The 18,425-nt window shown below is 44.8% G+C and overlaps 1 protein-coding gene across 1 annotated transcript in view; it reads right to left on the bottom strand.

The window, feature by feature from the left end:
- Positions 1–18,425, bottom strand: part of LOC128310588 (uncharacterized) — a 61,078-nt gene that overhangs the window by 42,174 nt on the left and 479 nt on the right. The window lies entirely within an intron of this gene.

The following is an 18,425-nucleotide window of genomic DNA, read 5'->3' as shown; positions in this document are numbered from 1 at the left end:
TGAGTTAGATAGAAAAAAAAATAGCAAAACCGATACGATTCTCTGTTGACACGGCTTTCTTCGTGGAGGTCTGCACTACGTAACGCATTACATGTTCCTACCGCCATCGTGGAGCTACTACTACTGACCACGATGATCCGGTGGACGTGCGATGCATTCACCGAGGTGTCCACTTACTGCGTCAAGGGGGGTTTGTGATGGTAATGCACTTTCGATTACAAACCAATTCGCAACAGTGCCCTACACACCACCGTCTGATTCCCGATGTTTCGGTATTGTGTATGCGTCACTGCGCGGTAGTCAATCGACCGGTGTGCGTTACTAACAGCGCGTCCCATGTGTATCATGTATTGACTATTTTCACGCATTACGCCACATGAAAGAAGGGGATGGAAGGAAACTTCCCGATTTACCAGTGAAATGAGGGAAAATAATGAGAATTCATTCGTATTAGTTGGGGTCATGCACGTTCGTAACGTACACAACGAAATTGTAGTTTCTCTTCAGACTATAATAGGTTGTTCGGTATCATTTGTGTGACGTGATAAGGCACATTTTGAAGTGTGACATAATGTAAAACAAAATTCAAACCTCCCAAGAATGCAACTTATGCTCAGATCGCATGTTTTGCAGCGTACAAACCAACGACAAGATAGAACTGAAAACGGTACCTTTCCGAGGGTTGGAAACTACAAAGCAGCGCAGCTGTTATTCACTACAAACAAAAGAGAATAAATCGAACGATCAAATTACATGCGGGCGCACCACCGTCGTGCACACGCTTTCCAGCTAATTCCAGTTCCAGATCCGAGCGAGTTGCCGCTGATTGGAATGCAAAGTATGCGAAGCATTGCGTGGTGGACAAACCGTGGTGAACCTACCCCACACACACACACACGCAAGAACAACAGCGTTGAGGCCTTTTTTCATGGATCATATTCATTCAAACAGAACGTTCCCCTCTCCCGTTACAGGGGCAGCTTTAGGAGAGCGACGCCGTTCAAATAAAGCATAGTGCACCATTTTCATGCCCCAAGAGGAAGCAAAACGCCATCCCGCCTCCACGAACGTACCCAGCTGGACCATAATCGGATCAATGCCTTCTTAACAACGGCTTAGCTCTACGAGCATGGGGACCCTCGGATTGATTTATTTCGCATCGGTCCATTCTTCCGGTGGAACTATCGTCTAACGTTGAGCACCCCCGGGGGTTGGAGTATCAACGCATCTTAATCCTCCACCAAAAGAGGCGCGCAGTTAGTTTGGTGCTCCATTAAAACGACGGGAGAGTGTGAGAAAGGTGTAGACACACATTGAGGGATGGAAAACTGATACACCCCGTGTATGCGTCAATGCGGGAAGTTGTCGACCTACTTACCCGGCGCTTCAACAACACCAAACCATGATTTGCCTGGTGTATGGAAAGGCTTTTGCTTTTGAAATGATTTCATTTACTAATCAACTTCTCCATTTCATCCCGGTACACGTACAGTAAAACTTCCACCCCAATTCCCGCTCCTGATCGGGTAAGTTCAGCGGTGGTCAGCTGTGGTGTGTCAGCCAACAAGCGATTCCATATATCTTGTGGTGCGTGTTTCAACACAAACCGAGATCGTCGAACCGAGCCGGTTCAACCTGTTTCGGAATTCGCATCTACAAGCGGTCCCAACATGCCGCGGCCATGCGCCATGCGCGAAGGAGGAGCGAAAGGCTATCTGAAACCCTGTACAAGGTCCGGCAAGTGCCGGTCGTCTATTTGGGTTCGGACAACATTTTCACCCGGCCTTTCGCTGGCTGGACGATCATACTTGGGAACCGTTTCAACACCACACACATGGGATCTCCTGCCGGAGCTTGGGATCATGCCTGATGTCTATGCTGTCGTGGACAGTTTTTGTGATCTCTTTGCGCTTTGGAGCTCTCGTTGTGCTCCACTCTTTGTCATAGATTTATGAGATTATTTACACGCTGCTAGTGATGATGAGATCGTAAGCACAGTTTTACTTTCATCGAATGCATATATACCCAAGAAGCTCTCACAGCAAGATGCTTATGATTTTCTTTTTCAATAACTTCCTACGTGTCTTTGCTACGTCGCCATTGGGTTACAGAGGCGGCAGCACAACTAGCTGCTGGTGCTGCTGAAACGCAGCACCAGGTGCAGAGTTATGCCACGGCAAAGGGTAAAGAATGCCAAATCGCATAACACATCGACCCACTCAACGGGCCCGCATTATGTCATAAAACCGTTGATCTCAATGAGATCAACCGGGGGCTATGCAAACGCACGACGTGACCGAAGCTTTCAAGAAGAATGAAATCCCTGCTGCATTAGTGCTGCTTCGCTTCGGCTTCGGCTCCAAACATTTGGTCCACTCTGTTCTGCTGCTAATTTTACACTATAAATTAACTATCATGGCATTCAATTAAGCAGATCATCGTCATCGTCCAAATAGCAGCAAGGTCCGTGCGCCAAACGGTCGTATAAATTATCCCAACCATTAATGGCGGTACACGTGCCGCGCATGCGGCGCAATCGTTAACGAGCGCTAGATTTATATCGCAGAAAAAAGGCGACCGATATTGTGGTGAGTAAATAAAACAAATCCACACTACGGGCGGTACTAGCGGCGCACCGGTGGCAATGACACTTCGACCGATCGCGCCGCAGCTTTTCACACGTACCCTCGCCCGCACCGACTGTGGCGCGCACGGTTCAAAACAAACTCTTCACTAACTTCCACTGCACACACCGGTCGTGGGTTGTGGGTGGTCGCACGCAAAGGGGGTTCGTTGCTTCTGCGAGCATTAGAATCTTTCGAGTCGTTTTAAGCGGCGTCGCAAGCGGCGAGAGCATTCTCTTTACAGAAAGAAGCGTTAAATTATGGACAATTGAGTTGGCGTTAAGGAGAAGCTAAACAGAGTACAATCAATGAGCTACACGTATTAGCAAGCACACACAAACTTGGGTGAAACGGGTGAAACGCCGAGGGAAAGAAGAATTTTTCCATCAACGGCGCCAACCAGTTTATTGTTCGATCGATCTCAGAAAACACGGCTAAAGTTAAAGCGTTTCTGATTGCATCAGTGGCGCTCTTCGCAGAGCTTCACAGCCCATCCGATCGATTGTTGTCGAGTGCTGGAGGCGAGAAGTGATGTTTTCCTACCCTTTTTTCCAACCTGCCCACGGGGAAAACTCGCACAACATTCTAGAACGAACGTCCAACGCAGCACATGCCCATCAGCTGGCCATGGACGGTTTGCAGAAGATCAAAACCTGTCCCTGAGAAGGGAGAAGCAACGGACATAAACATACCGATAGAAAGTCGAACCAAGTCGTGAAGCGAAGAAAGGCACATATAGAAAAAAAAACGGGAGCAAAAGTAACCAGATTGAAGTAAGCACACGAAAGAAAAAGACGTTCACCGTTGCCGAACTCAAAACAATGCCTGCATAACCGTAACCGTATAGCCGTGGCCACTACTCAGCTTGCCGCCAATGGTTCTCGGCGTGTGCAGCGACAACGGCATCTCCCGGGCACAACATTACACTGGCCACAAATCTTGGCGGCAGCAACAACAACAAAAAAATCACCTCCCAGCGTAACACTGCCCGGGACGTGGACCTGGGACCTGAACACCCAAAGCTGGTTGAATTCGATCGACGTCTGACGGTCGGGTTCTAGGCCTGGGGAGAAAGATGAAAAGGGGGAAGGTTGCCTGAGAAGGGAAGTCATTAACCTTCGCCGTTCATTCCGATGTACATTCACTCCACGCGGTCTGGTCGCGTTCTCGACAGCAGGGAACGGCGACAGGAGGCGAAAAGAAACGAGAACAACCGGCAGCAGCAGTAAGCAACCGCACGTATAACCTCGACACAACTTCGCAAATCGTCGTCGTTTGCGCCAATTGACCGGCGAATGACCGGCGAACTGGTGGAGTACTGTAACGGCTGACGGATTGGCCGCTGTGATTACGAGAATAAATTGTCGTCAGTGTTGCTCCATAGAAAAAGTAAATAACGAAATTTTACAATTTCACTACCGAATTCTTCAATGGTGACTAGATAACAGAGTATGATTAAGACATACAATGGTTTAGGCCAAGGTCTGTATAGGAAAGAGGTCGAGTAATATAGAGCGATTTGACAAGTAGCCAAAAGTTCGTTACACGTGATTTGACGTTTGGACGCCCTTTACCATTCAAATGTTTTGTCTGTAGTTGTGTTGATTAAACGGTCCGATCATAGCAACAAGATTTTTATTGTTTTGAATTATGATGGAAATTTGTGTCGCCTTTTGTTAGTGTTTATGTTTGAAGTAATATTGTATTTTGTTTAAATGTAGACCAAAAACATATTTCAGCCCACATTTAAATCGAACCATCACTGGACATTTTAGTCCGGAATAAGATCTGCAGATCTTATTGTTGATTGGTGGTATGACAGCGCCACGTGAAGGCAGAGATTTGGATTTTGTAATGAGATCATTTGGTAACGAGTAAGTGAGGCTCTTCACATATGAGAAAGAGGATGAGGCTCATCATATCTCCTTGTTCACAGTACGGCGTGAAAGTCCGGTACCGTGTGATCAACCCTTGGTTTCAGAACCCTAACGGGTGATAACCAAACACACCTCTTTACTACACCATCAACAGTTTGCTGTTTTAACTAAAGGAAATAAAAACGAAGGAAAACTCTTACGCGTTATAGTAAACAAGTAGGCTAGACGCAAGGAAAAAGTGTCACTAATGTCAGTGAGTAAGAAAGTGTAAGTGAGCATCTTACACGGGCGACCAAACGTCAAATGAAATCCAAAATGGGGAAACCCTATCTTGACTATTACTCGACCTCTATCTTACACCGACCTTGGGTTTAGGCCATCATCACAACTAAAGACTATTTGAGGGTGAAATATATGGTAGACATTTGTGCTCTCAGTAGCTCTGTACCTTGGGAAATTCGTATTCTTGAATCTGGAAGTGAAGACATTTCTTATTGCAGTAAATGATTGCTCAGATGTGACATCAGCTTGTGCAAAGAAAAAACACAACATAAGTCGTTTGTTCTATTAGCACATTTGGGTAGTGAGGATCTTCGTATCAAGATCAAGATCAAGATTCTATGGGGCTAGAAGAATGTTAGGTTTTGTGCCGAAATTAATCAACATTCCGATCCCATTCAAAGAAACCATAATCTTCAAACTCGTATTCTTTCTACAGCGGGAATGTCCAAACCATCTTCACCGGGAGCTGGAATTGACTTTCGATTAAAACTATACTATGGGCGGAACTCATTAATCGTAAGCGAAAAACTAGTCCCGATCCGGATTCCTTCTCAGAAGCTTTAGCCGTCTTTCAGCTGAGCCTAACAACTGCTTGCTGGCATGTTGTTTGTTTCATCCCATCCCATCCCATCAACCAACGCAATGGATTAAACCTGCCGCTTCACGATCGAATCAATCGATAGAGCGCAAACGATCGGATAACAAGTTTTGCCCGGCCGGGGGAGTTAGAGCGAACAGGTTTTCCATCGCTGCTGCTGCTTGGGCATTCCTATCACACCACATCAGACGCTTACGCATTCTTCCTGCCAATTAATGGACCGACTTTATGCATGCAATTCCTATTCCTTCGTCGAATTCTAAAGCACACACACGCACAGCTGAACAATGCAGATTGCTCAAAGGGAAGAGAAATGTACGAAAGCTCTTTAGAACATTGCCGAATGAGATGCATCGTTACTAATTTGCATTTTATTATCGTTTAAAGATGCGAGAGAAAAAAAAAAACAAGACGGAACTCTGAAATTGATTTCTCAAACCACTGCCCACAGTGATCCTCACGAGAAGGTACACCTCCAACAACATCCGTAGCGGAAAAAAAATAGTGTTAAACGGATGAATTTGCTAATGGAAATAAATAAAAATAACACACACACGGCAAGAATATTTTAATCCCGCAGTTCATTATTATGCCGCGCTCCACACTGTGCTGGGTTTTGTATCGGTTTCGTATGATGATGTTTCCTTGCCTCCCTGGGGTGTGTTTATTGGATTTTTGCGCTCTATCCACCTGAGGTGACACCTGAGATATGACCACACACCCCACATACACACAACCCCTCCCCCACGAAACGATACGCGAAAGTGGAATGGAATATGTAAAATCCAGCGCTGGTTTGATTTGCTTAAGCGTAAAGCTTCTGCGTTGCCAGCGTTGGCTACCGTCGACAACCAGATTGCGATAAATGCCGTCGTGACATTCTTCGATACCCATGTCGGGTTGAGTCCCCCTCGCTACAACAGTGGTCGTCCTTGTCACAAGGACGCGCTAATTGCGTAGCAGGAACCTGCTGTGTTCCGTTCGGCACGGACGCAAACAAAGCTTCAAGCGCAAACAAAAAAAAACATCTTCCTCAGCCACAGAGAGATGACGAGTGAGAAGATTACGTACGCCTGATTGAACGCATCATCATTCACAGGATGGTGGAATAAATTATTTAAAGCATACGGTAGACGACGTGCAGCAGCAGCACACTGCAACGATATACGGATCGAACGCGCACTGAAGCAGGTGTTTCGAATTTTCGACTGTAACGTATTCAACTTCCTCCACTGTCGATTGAATGTTGACTTTCCTCCCGGAACGGACGAACAGACCTGAACCCGTTAACGAGCTGACACCGGAACGCGAAATGCCTAACACAAACGATCCGTTGACTAATCGATGGCTGACGCCAATCGGTGTTTTTTTTGGATGCCGCCCAAAGATGAGAAAATCGTGATATTGGGCTTATAAAAATGAAATCGAAACAAACGACCCCAGCGACAAAGTGACCACCACGCTGTTGTCACACGTTTCGCCACGTATCGTAAAAATCAACCAGACAAGAAGCATCTCACCCCGTATCGGGTGTCACCCGAACTGTGTCAGAGCAGGAATTTCCACTTCCTTAACCCGTCCACCTTCGACGAAATTGAAAGAACCGCACCAAATAGCCTCCACTTGCGCACCAATCGCTGTAAAATCTGTTGTGATGAGGTTTAAGTTGTTGTTGTTTTTTTTTTGTCGAGTGTGTTTATGGCCGTTCACTGTTTCGCCGAAAGGCGCAAGAGGATGAATAACCATTAACATATAAAACAGGATTTTTATGCAGCCCGCGGCCCAGCGGCCAGATCGAAGTAATCAAGTGTTTTCGGGACGAAGAAACCCGTTTCGTCCAAGTGGAGATATTTCTTTCTGGAGTGGCAAAGGAAAGCACACTACTTGTTTGCGATCAACCGCGATCAGTATGGTGATAGGCCTCAATATCAGGATTGGGTTTTAAAAGGATGTCCAATTCCCGCCGGCTCCATACAGAAGAATCACTCAGGAGTCGTTAAGATATTAAAAAGGAAATGAACTTGACTAAGCTTTCTTTCCTTCGCGAAATAAATAGCTTCACTTTCCCTGAAATTTCTTTTAAAAATAATTCTTCAACATTTCGTGCAACAATCAAGAACTTTCAGTTTCGTGAAGTTTTATTTTTGATGAAGTTGGCCAATAGAGTACTTTCAAATTTGGGCTGTTCGGTTACATTCTCATGACATGACCCAAGGCTCTAATTGCCATTGAAGTATAGCTGAACTTATAGTAGCTTGACGGTATCTCCCCGAAAAGTTCACACCTCCATAGTATACTGTGTAGACCATATGTTCGGAAGAGGATAAAGACTTTCTATGCAGTTCTACGTCGACGTTTGACGAGCTGCCTAGCTACTTTTACTGAACGATAAACCCGGCGCAACCTGCAACCGAATGGGTGCTGGATTCACGGTTGACACAATTTTCCTCTCGTGCAACCCAACTAGTTTTCTTTCATTCATTGCTTCTTCATTTCGTGGAGTGTGCATTTTTTTTTCTCTCTCCTACCAAACCCCGCGGATGGTGCGCCGCCTGCAGTATCGCTAGCACCATTGGCCATAAAATAAATAAATAAGTCCACCGTGAAAATAGAACGAACGTCAGGCGCATGGAAAAGGCGGGGAATGAAATTTCTAATTTTCAGGTTATGAGCGCGAAACCTGACTCCCCTGAGCGAGCTGATCCAGCACCGCTCGAGCCCGACATTGCCGATGCCCAACACGGCACACTTGCCACTTGCCACCCCGCCCGATTGGATAACTGATTGGGCTGAGGGTGGTCGATGCCATTCCACGCTCCGCTTCTACGTACGACGGCGAGGTAATTGCGTACCAACCCCCATATGTACACACGATGTACGCTTACGTATAGCTACACCGGTGATACACACGTGCACTTCGACGTAAATGTGAACCTGCCGAGCGGCATTCGACGGAACGCTGCTAGCTATCATCATCGGCAACTGCAGACGCGGTACCGGCTCCTGATGCCCTGGGCAGCCTCGCGGCCTCAATTTCTAGTTTGTTCACTTTTCCTGTTCGCGATCGTGCACGAAACCAACGGCCGAGCTGTACCAACCAACACCCTGCGTGTCAACATCGCTCTCTGGGGCGACCATTGGCGACGAGATGCGGGATCCAACTTCGGTCGTCGGTGAACCATAGAAACCGCAGCAAACGATTGGATGCGTTCAACAGAGGGGCAGAAAAAGAAGACATGCGCCAACATTCTCACGACACTGCGAGGAAAAATGAAAGTTTTCAAGAACTCTTCATCATCGGAAAGCTGAGGTCTGTTCCGTGCTTTTGCGTGGGTGTGCACACTGCTGGTTCCACAGACCTGGAAACGTCAGCGTCGGTAACAAACACTCGAGGTGCCTCCTCAGACATGTACTTCCATCCCATGTCTAATCTTGACACCTGGCAATTAGCATGCTATCTTGACTCTTGAGCTGCCGGTTCGGGTGAAACCGGAACACTGCACTTGACGGAAAAGCTCCGAAGCCAACGGGATATTCTCTTGTGCAGTTCGTTTTGACTGACATAACCTCTAAAAGCACCATCAATTCAGGACACCTTTTTTTAAAAAAAAGTCAATTGCATGAAATGAATTCCCACGCAAACTAACCAAATGCGTTGCCGCGGGCCGCGACGTGTGCAGGTGTAGCAGACCGTACGCGGCGAACACCGGAGCCATTCGCTTTTGTAATGCCATTTTAATTTGTGTTGCTCCGGTTTTTGCACGGGTTAAAAGGCTGGTCTATGCAAATTGTTGCACCGTTCAAGAACCTACCCCAACCTTGTGGGGGAAGCAAAAAAAACCGTCAGGGTGACCTTGGCCGGTAGCGGGGTGCGCGAGTTGGTAGATCTGAATGGGCGATGAAGCTGTTCTTGATACTGCCTCCAACGATTGCACCGACTGCAAGTAGGCAGAATATCGCAATGAGCTGCCGGAATTGGTGCACCAAAAACGCTTCGCAACGCTCCTACAACTCCCACAGGCCACCGCATTGAGGAATGCCACATTTCGGAAATAGACAGACATGCTTGATGCTGGATAAAAGACAACTTGTTCTGGGGTCTCCCGTACACAGAAAAGAACGACAGCGCAGTAAAATGTAAGACAATGTGCACGGGCGTATGCAAATTGAGCAAATACCTTAACTGACTTCCTTTCGTCAATCCAGTTCAAGTTGTTAAAATCTTTTCTTATAAAACACATACCGAACTTCAATGTCTTATGGCGGCTTGTGGTTGCCTCTGCAGCAAAATACCAAACAGCGCCGCCATCGATAGCACATGCATAAATCTTAATGAGAGAAAGTTCAGTCGCAATTTCATTCGTTTTTATGAACCACTGTAGCGAAAGGAACATTCTGAAAAAGGATTGCCGAACCTGACCTCACCTACCAATCAACCTTCGAGGGTAATAAATTGAGCACTTGGTGCATATCCATGTGCACCCGGCGTTGCAAAGGTTGCTGCTAATGTGCGGCTAAACGTTACAGCAATCCAATCGACTCAAGCGCGTGGTTCTGCCTTCCGATCGGAACGAGGACGGTAGGTCATCATCGGGAATAACTTGTGGAATACCGTAGGTTCGATTAGTCTTGAGCAAATTAACCTCTTGGGTGGAATTTTCGCACGATCGTGTGATCTATACCATCTGTAAATGTTATTTTTAACTTAGATTCGCGCTTTCTACAGGAAGGGAAGAGGAGGTTCGCTTCATCTATCTTAAATTCTGATAATTTCCAAACCCCAGCTTGCTTGAAGGATAACGACGAGTAACATTTAACAATTCTCGTACCTGTTGAACTTGCATTTCTTTCTTCAACATTTACAACAATACATGTAAATCTGCGCGCCACAAATCCCGTGCAAAAATCAAGCACCATTGCGGATCGTTCCGTTCCTTTCGCGACAGGGAGTCTACCTCCACAACCTTGACGAAAAGTTCGAAACGGTACGCTCTCGGTACGGCGCATTTTTGGGAGACCTCCTAAGGTCAGGTTGCAAATTAAAACATGCCCCCCCCCCCTTGAGAAAGTCAGTAACTGGTGACGGTAGACTTCACCCTCATAAAAAAAAGCGCAAACTCCCCAAATCCAATTTCCAACATGATGAAGATTACTATGGATCTTCAACCGGATCCCGTGGTTTTGTGCTTGCTTGGTATGAGATTTCAGCAGAAAAAAAAAGCGGAAAGTAAATAAGTCTCCCCAAAACGATGATACGCTTCATTTTGTCCGGGTGTTTCATCAATTTTCACCGCTTCTTCTGTTCTGCGATTTGGTGAATGCTTTTTTTTTCCCCCCCAAGCCGGATTCCGCCTGGGAGTAGTTTGCTGAACCGATTCCTTCTTGAGCTCACCTCAAACCTGTTGAAGGAATTCTGTTGTAAATTGTTTCCCATCAAGAGACCTCCACACACAAAGCGAACAGGTCAGCAGCAGCAAACGGTCAGCTGGAGCAGCACATCCAGATGGGTGTCCGAAGACGTAGATTGGATGGATGGTGTGTGGTGAGGCAAAACGAATAACGACCCCAGCACTATCGTCACCGGGACCACCAATCTTAGGAGCCGAAAGTTAACGGTACGGCGGAAATATAACTCCACCGCACGACGACGATGATGTAGGCGATGATCGTGTGAGGAAAGGACAAATTATTGCTGAGATACGTTAAAAAAACAAAAGCCTTTCCAACATACTGCTAAGGGTGCACGACATTTTTGTTCGCTAAAAGCTCACAATGACATATCGCTTTATGGATGTAATTTGCTAAAAGACGCGCAACACGTAAGATGAACGCAAACGGGCATGGTTGAATGATCGTAGCATGAAACCTTTGATGGACCTGTCGATGGAGGAAGTTACAGTTGAATTTAATTAAGCTTAACTCGTTTTTTTTATCTTAATGTTCATTCTATTGCTACATCTTAATGTCTCGGGCCCCATTGCCGTCGCTGGTTAGGAGATCTGCAAAATTATGGAAGCAAAAATGCTCAACTTCGTCTTCTCATTTAGAAACGGCATTAGTACAAACTCAAACGTCACATGCCATGGAAGAAGCAATAAAAATAACTACGTAAGTCTTTAAAAACTATAACCAACCAAAATAGCACCCTGACAAGGAGGGAAACAGCCTTCCAACGCTCCGTGACTAAGACCTTCAGCAGACAAAAAAAAAAGAAAAAAACCAAGAGTAAGTGCCGAAATGACACAAAAACAAATACATCCTCGCTCGTTGGTTTTGCGAAAGAATGTTGGACCAAAACAGAAGAAAAAACTCACCCAACCCCCCACCCTTATGTGATCATACCGAGGAGGTCGGTACACCCGCTCTTTCTAAGATGCCGCATTAATTCTTGCGCCGGAAGTTCATCTAAAATTCAAACACCCAACCGTTGCGATCCACCACGAAGAAGGAAAGGGCAAAAAAGTGTTTTAAAATGATACTGCCCCGTTGCTTTGCGAAACTTGACTCAACTCGACCAGCAGGTTTCGGTGACTTGCCTAACAGCCGGACTGGAGGAGCTGAGCGAACCGGCAATCGGTTCGGCAATTCGGTTTGTGCTCCGTTTGGCAACGTTTCCTACAGCCCTACCTGCACGTAACCGCAGCAGCAGTTACGCGGCAGCTCTGGTCAGTACACCAATCAGCACCGGTCAGCGTCCGGATGTGCACTGCTGGGCAGAACAATGGATCAATAAAAACTCAATCCTCGGCCAGCGTCATTCATCATTACGCGATGTTTGCGATGAGGGCGAACTACGCGGGTGAAGAAGTCACACCTTTCGATCTAGTCATCCCTGGGATCGTTCCCCGGTCATCCGGTTGTTGAGATCTTCACACCAGAAAGAAAAAAAACGTTCTCCAGCCTTCCAGCACCACTTGACACAGATAATCTCTCGTGCTTGGCGTTAGTGGAGCTAGGTTATGCAAACTGTATTCTTGATCCGAGCTTCACGGGTCCTTCACCTACACCATTCATTAGCGGATCAGCTCCAAGCGAGCCTCCTTTTCTCATCGCTTCACCCGGTACGCCGCACATTATGCAATCTCTAACGCTTCTTAGCACCTAGTCATCATCTTCGTGCCCGCCTCTGCAAACAGCAAAACAAGAGAAAAAAAAATCCCCGTACTCGCATCGTTGCACACGGACAACGCGCATCCACTCACACGTGCGCTTAGCAAATGAGCATAAATTGGTCATTTTAATTTCTGCCAAACCGATGTTTCTGGGGTGTACGGTACTGAGGTGGGTGGTTTGGAACATCGTCATCGTCTGTTGCTGACCTTGACTTCACACACACGAACCCTTGCAATGATCCTCACCGGGGGGATGCGGTGTGCGTATGTTGGTGCGTGAGGAGTTTACTTTGACAGTTGAATTGAATTATATTAAAAATTCAAGTCACAGACACACTTGTTGCTGATTTGGTACACTCTACATGGATCTCCTGCCATGCCAAGGGTAATCATATTTATGTATTCCTTCCAACCTGCCGCTTCCTCTTCTTCTTTACGCATCTTAAGCCAATCGGTCACAGTGCGGTGGTCAGATCGGAAGATACATGACAATGAATGTGCCGCTGTGGGTAGTGGAATAGATCATTCGGTCACTGTCAGTGATTGTCGGGGTCAACTACTACATTTTCAGTCGCAAACTTCAGCACTTCTGTTTTTTTTTTGTGTCTTAAAGGAATGACATCAATCTGGAGAAATTAATAATTAATGGTGGACAACTTAAATTAAATAAATAGCTTGAAACAGGTTTCATAACAGAGAAGTCCGAGTATAAGCTCGAGAACGAGCAAATCGTTTAGAAGCAAAAATAACTTTAACTTGTTCGACGATCACACTTCACTTCAATAAAAAAAATTGAGGAATGTCAGGGAATATTGGAATCGTTAAGTACTTTTGTTGGTTTGTTAACAGTTAGACAACTTCAATATAAAGATACGAAAGTGTCTCGAAACAGCGGGAATCATCAACGTATTTGAAAGCTTCATTCGCCATCTCAACGTTTTATCTGAATTGCTGCACTGCCAAACTGCGTCAGCTGGTTGCAGGAGAATTTTGGTGTATCGTCTCGAACGGTCAAGAAAAAAAAATCCATCTTGCCCATCTTCCCGTCACCTGACACTGACCTTCAGAAGGACTTAGACAGGTAATTTATTTTACCAACATTTTCACCAGCGGAGAACAGACACACACACACTTTACATTCGCGGCCATCTTCACTTGCTCCTCGAATCGTACCGGGTGGTGCAAAAACTGCTCAACATTATTATTCGTATTTCCAGTTGATTGCTTCGGATCATTTTACAAGCGTTTTGCGGAAGACGACACACGGGGTGAAATCAAAACAAAAAAATCACTGACAAACGAGGAACCGGTTTCACCGTTCAGAGATGTTTCAAGATACGCAAGATGATCCTCGTCTTCTCTCTGGGAAAAGAATGTACAAAAAAGTGTTGCTTATTGTAATAAAAAATTATATGAAAATAAACATTTTTCCCTCCCCGAAAAAGGCAACAAAAATGTCCAATTGGATCCAATAAACACAACAGTACAAACATATATGGTAATATTTTATTGTTTATGTTCGCTCATCAGAACCATGTTCACGTTGCTGGCACGAAGTGAAATTGAATATTCAACAATCGAAGCGTGTTAATTTTATTTGGCAAAACTTCGTCTGCGCAGGGGGAATCAGATAGGTCAACACTGAAAGGTTTTTTTTTATTTAAAATTATTTGTTTGCCCAACACAGCCAGCCAAAGGCACGCAATCATGCAGTGCGCGATTCCAGGAATCACAGCGGGAAACTCTCCTGCACGTGAGAATTGTAACAATCTCCCCAAAAACAATTAATCTCTGATCGGTGTCAAAGCAAGCAAGGTGTCAATGGAAAGTTTTTTATTTATTTTGAAATTTAATTAATTGCGTTTAGCATAACACTGACAACAACAAAATTACACATCTATAATTTGGGTGTGTTAATTTTTGTCTTGAAAGTTTTTTTCCCGATGCCTTGGAACGATCATCTGTGTACAATCACCCAAAGAGACCCAACATAAAGAAGGGAATGTTTCGTGGTAAAACAACAACCATACACACGAAGCAGAACGGGCTTTGCCAGGCTGTCATAATGGCAATTTTTGGCCACTTGTTCATACAAACAAGCACAACAACGACAACAAACGAAAAATCTCCACCGGACTTTGGTCCCCATTCCTTTAAGGAGTGGAGAACCAGGAGAGAGGAAAAAAAACTCCCCCCAATAAAGGGGCGAAAACCAAACGAAGGTGCGAGCATTCGAAAGTCCCCCCCCCTTCAACAACAAAACACGCTCTTTACAATCCCAACCGAACCTATCTGAAATCGGCCAGCTACATGGAGAATATTAATTTTATGCTTGTTTGAGTTTTTGATCATTTCCCCCTTATCGTCTTCCATCCGACGAGGTGGTTGCTGGTACGCACAAGCATAAATATCGACTTTTGTTCGTTCATTTTATGCTTTGGCGCAGTAATAGGGTGGTAAGAGGTGTCTCCACCCGTCACAGGCTTTAGATTGTTGTCCTTTGGATGAAATGTATCACTCACGCTCGGTACCGTTCAAAAACCTCCCGGACGGTCCGACTGGGCTTGTTAATGTTGCTCCAAATTGCACCTGATCCGATCGGTTTTAGTTAAAGAATACATTTTTTTCCTGTTAATATCATGCCACCACCACCAGGCTGCGCCGTTCTCTTACTATTTTCTAGTTTAACCATTTTTCGCTTTAGCAACCTGCCTCCTAATGCACGTAATAGTAATGGGAAATCCCCAACTTTATGCATTAAAATACACAATTAATATCATAAACTATCTAGCAATACGAGCTCCAATGCAAATTTCAGTAGTGCTAATTAAATTTACATATCGATATATATATTAACATATATGGCTAATATTCCATTTGCAAAACTAAGCACGGAAGGAATATAATAATCCAGTTAATTTATTTCTTTCGATTATAGCCGTTCATTTTCGCTCATCGCGATAACGAGGAGCTTTTCCTTTTCCTTTATCGTTAACAGATAAAGGCCAAATTATGTAACATTCCTGGCGGCACTAGCCGGCGGTGGTTTCGCTTTCCAGCGATCCTATAAATAAAATCCACAAAAATGAAGCAAAATGGAAACAGAAATTAACACGCTTACCATAACTGTTCATTATAATACGGAGCAACGGTTGCGGTGGAGCTTTCTCACGGCGGAAAACTTCAACGAGTGCCATGCGATCATTCGTGAGACAGTTTTATTGCTAATAAATTGAGGGCACTTTCGTTTGGGGACCGGGATATCACAAGACAACACCGTATGAGTGAACTTTGGGTGTAACCAGCGATCTGTAAAATCCTTATCGAGTAAGTATAGTGAGTACTGTAAATCGAGAGGGACGCCGATTGCCCGGCATCATCTGGACTCAGCGAAATAATAATGATCGGTGATCTGCTACATAAATCACTAACCCACTTTACTTCCAATTTATATAAAAGGTTCTAAAATATTGCCTGCAAAAGCAATACACAGTTAAAAACAAAGCTTTAAACCAGTAGGACCAGCTCAAAAACAAAGCCATCTTCATCAACAACCACCAATTACCACCAGCACACCACCCACGAAATGTGATCCATTTACTGCAGATTCAGCAAAAAGTCCTGCTTCTCGAGTTGACACCGACCAGAAAACCTTCACGTCTAGGGCAGGGCCAAAAAAAAACATTTGACCGAGAGCATATAAACAAAGCAAAGCCACCCTTGCCGGAAGGCCACCCAGACCTTTCGTTAGATACGAACGAACCCGGGCTAAGGACAGGTTTGAATAAAGAAGGGCAAAACTCGCAATCGTACTTTTCGGATGGACATACGACCGAAAAAGGAAAGACAAGCTTCCCAAAATCACTCAATTTGACCAACAAACAAACAGGCCAGCTTAAGAAAAAGAAAATCATAAAATCTAAAGAAACCAACGCAAGGTTGCAATCGTTAAAGAGTGCAGGCATAAAGCCAGAAAATGATTTAATTACATGGGGATGTTGTTTTTTGTGGATGGCGTTTTTGTACTTGAAGCTTTAAACATTGCTAATTATTATTACTATTATTATTATTTAGCTGAGGGAGATTGACATTAAAAGCTCTCCACTGAGGCAAAATATAAGTTTGCAACCAAAATAAATTCTGTTTACTCTTAATTAAGCGTAGGTTTGTGATGAAAACTTGAGGTAGCAAATGTTTTAAAATAAAATTAAACATGCACAATGACCTTTGAACATAAGTTGTAGAGAAGTGTTTTGTAATTAGATTATAATTTGCAAATAAACCAAAAACACAACTATACAAATAAGCATATGAGTGGTTTAAGTAGAACTTAGTATATTAATTAGTGCACACAAGTTCTCTTTGATCATCTCTCATACTCATACTACTTTAAATCTCATTTTCCCATGCATCCCTTTGGACTTTACCATCACAAAAGCGACCCTTTCGGCTGACTGATCTTTCCCTTTCAGTTCAAAGTAAACAGATCCACCATTCGGCCTTCAAGGTCAGAACGATGACCGATAAAAATTTGCATTAAATTGGCTCCCCGCTTCAAATGCCGTACTCACGGCATACCAATCGGTAACGAGCCTGAAGGCGAATACGTTTATGACGAATCATGTGATTATGCACTTTTGCGATGCCCTAACCCCCGGATCGGGCGAAAGAACGAGATGGAACATTATTTTGAAGTCGAAAATTACCAATCAACGTGGAACGTGATACCGCCGGCCAAATTCAGCGGCCGTTCGGAATCGACCTTGATAATATGAATGATGCATTTCATTTCGCTTTTATTTCGGGCAACAACCATTTGTGTGACCAAGGTTGCGTTTTCGGTGTAGTATCGTAATTGATTGCGTTTGTTCCACATTGTTCACACATGTTTTAACACACGCTCAATGCTGTACAGTATCGTCGTGGTATAAAAGCACGGGCACAGGGCATTAGATTAGATACTACTACAGCAGCAGCTATCTGCCTACTTTACGCAACCTTCATTTGCATGCAGAACAAAACAACAGCAAAACCCCTTTTGAAGTGCAGCCTGCAGCTTAGTGTCAACTGTAAAAATTGCTGTCCCCGCGGTGCCAACGCATGATGCAAACACGATGCACTAATGACACTGCAATCGACAATGACTGTGGCACGAAGGTACGGGACGCGAGTTGCGTAATGTCCAATGCCCAATGCAAATTGCTGCGCATACGAGAGACACAACAAATGATCAGCTGACCGGTATTGTAGACAAGTGGTCCTTACTGTAGCGCGATGTGTTCTGACGGTATTGTGTGGTTTAAAAGGTTCATTTGAAAATCGATTAGTCCAGTAAATAAAATTATCGATTATTCAAGCTAATGTGTCGCTAGAAAATTGCACGTTTCTATCGCTACTCGGTCCAGCAGTTGCCCAGATCGCACGCTGATAAAGGGGTCTTCAACAGTAGCTTCCAGCAACAATCATTCCCGGATGGCGTGTGGTTGGATGAGTTCATCAATTAAGTCGTTGCGCAAAGGATGCACCCCTTCGGACGGTGATGTCATCCTGTCGTGTCATACAGGATCTCCACCAATGACATCAGTCCATCTGTAGCCAACTTCCATAAAGCACCTTTTCGCGTTGTAAATCTTCAAGTTTAAAGAAGCAACCCTTCTGCGTGTGTCTCATTTACTGTCTAATTAATGGTACACAACGCCACGCTAATTACGAAACAGCCAAATAAAAAGACGACTTGTCTCGAGGTGGTCCGCTTCCTTGGCAATGAATGGGCATGTTTGTCGAGAACTGGCCGGAAATGCGGGGCAGTCCAAGAAGAGAAGGTTCATTGTCCGGAAATGGATGCCGGTGCGATGAGATGCTTACAGTTAGCAGGCTTTGTCATTAGCTCTGAGCCTGAAGCATGAACTGGTGTTATGCCGAGCTACTCCGG

The sequence above is a fragment of the Anopheles moucheti genome, chromosome 2, assembly GCF_943734755.1.
Source record: "Anopheles moucheti chromosome 2, idAnoMoucSN_F20_07, whole genome shotgun sequence".
NCBI lineage: Eukaryota > Metazoa > Arthropoda > Insecta > Diptera > Culicidae > Anopheles > Anopheles moucheti.
Note: the sequence above shows the minus strand (reverse complement) of the source record. Positions and strands in the feature narration are given on the sequence as shown.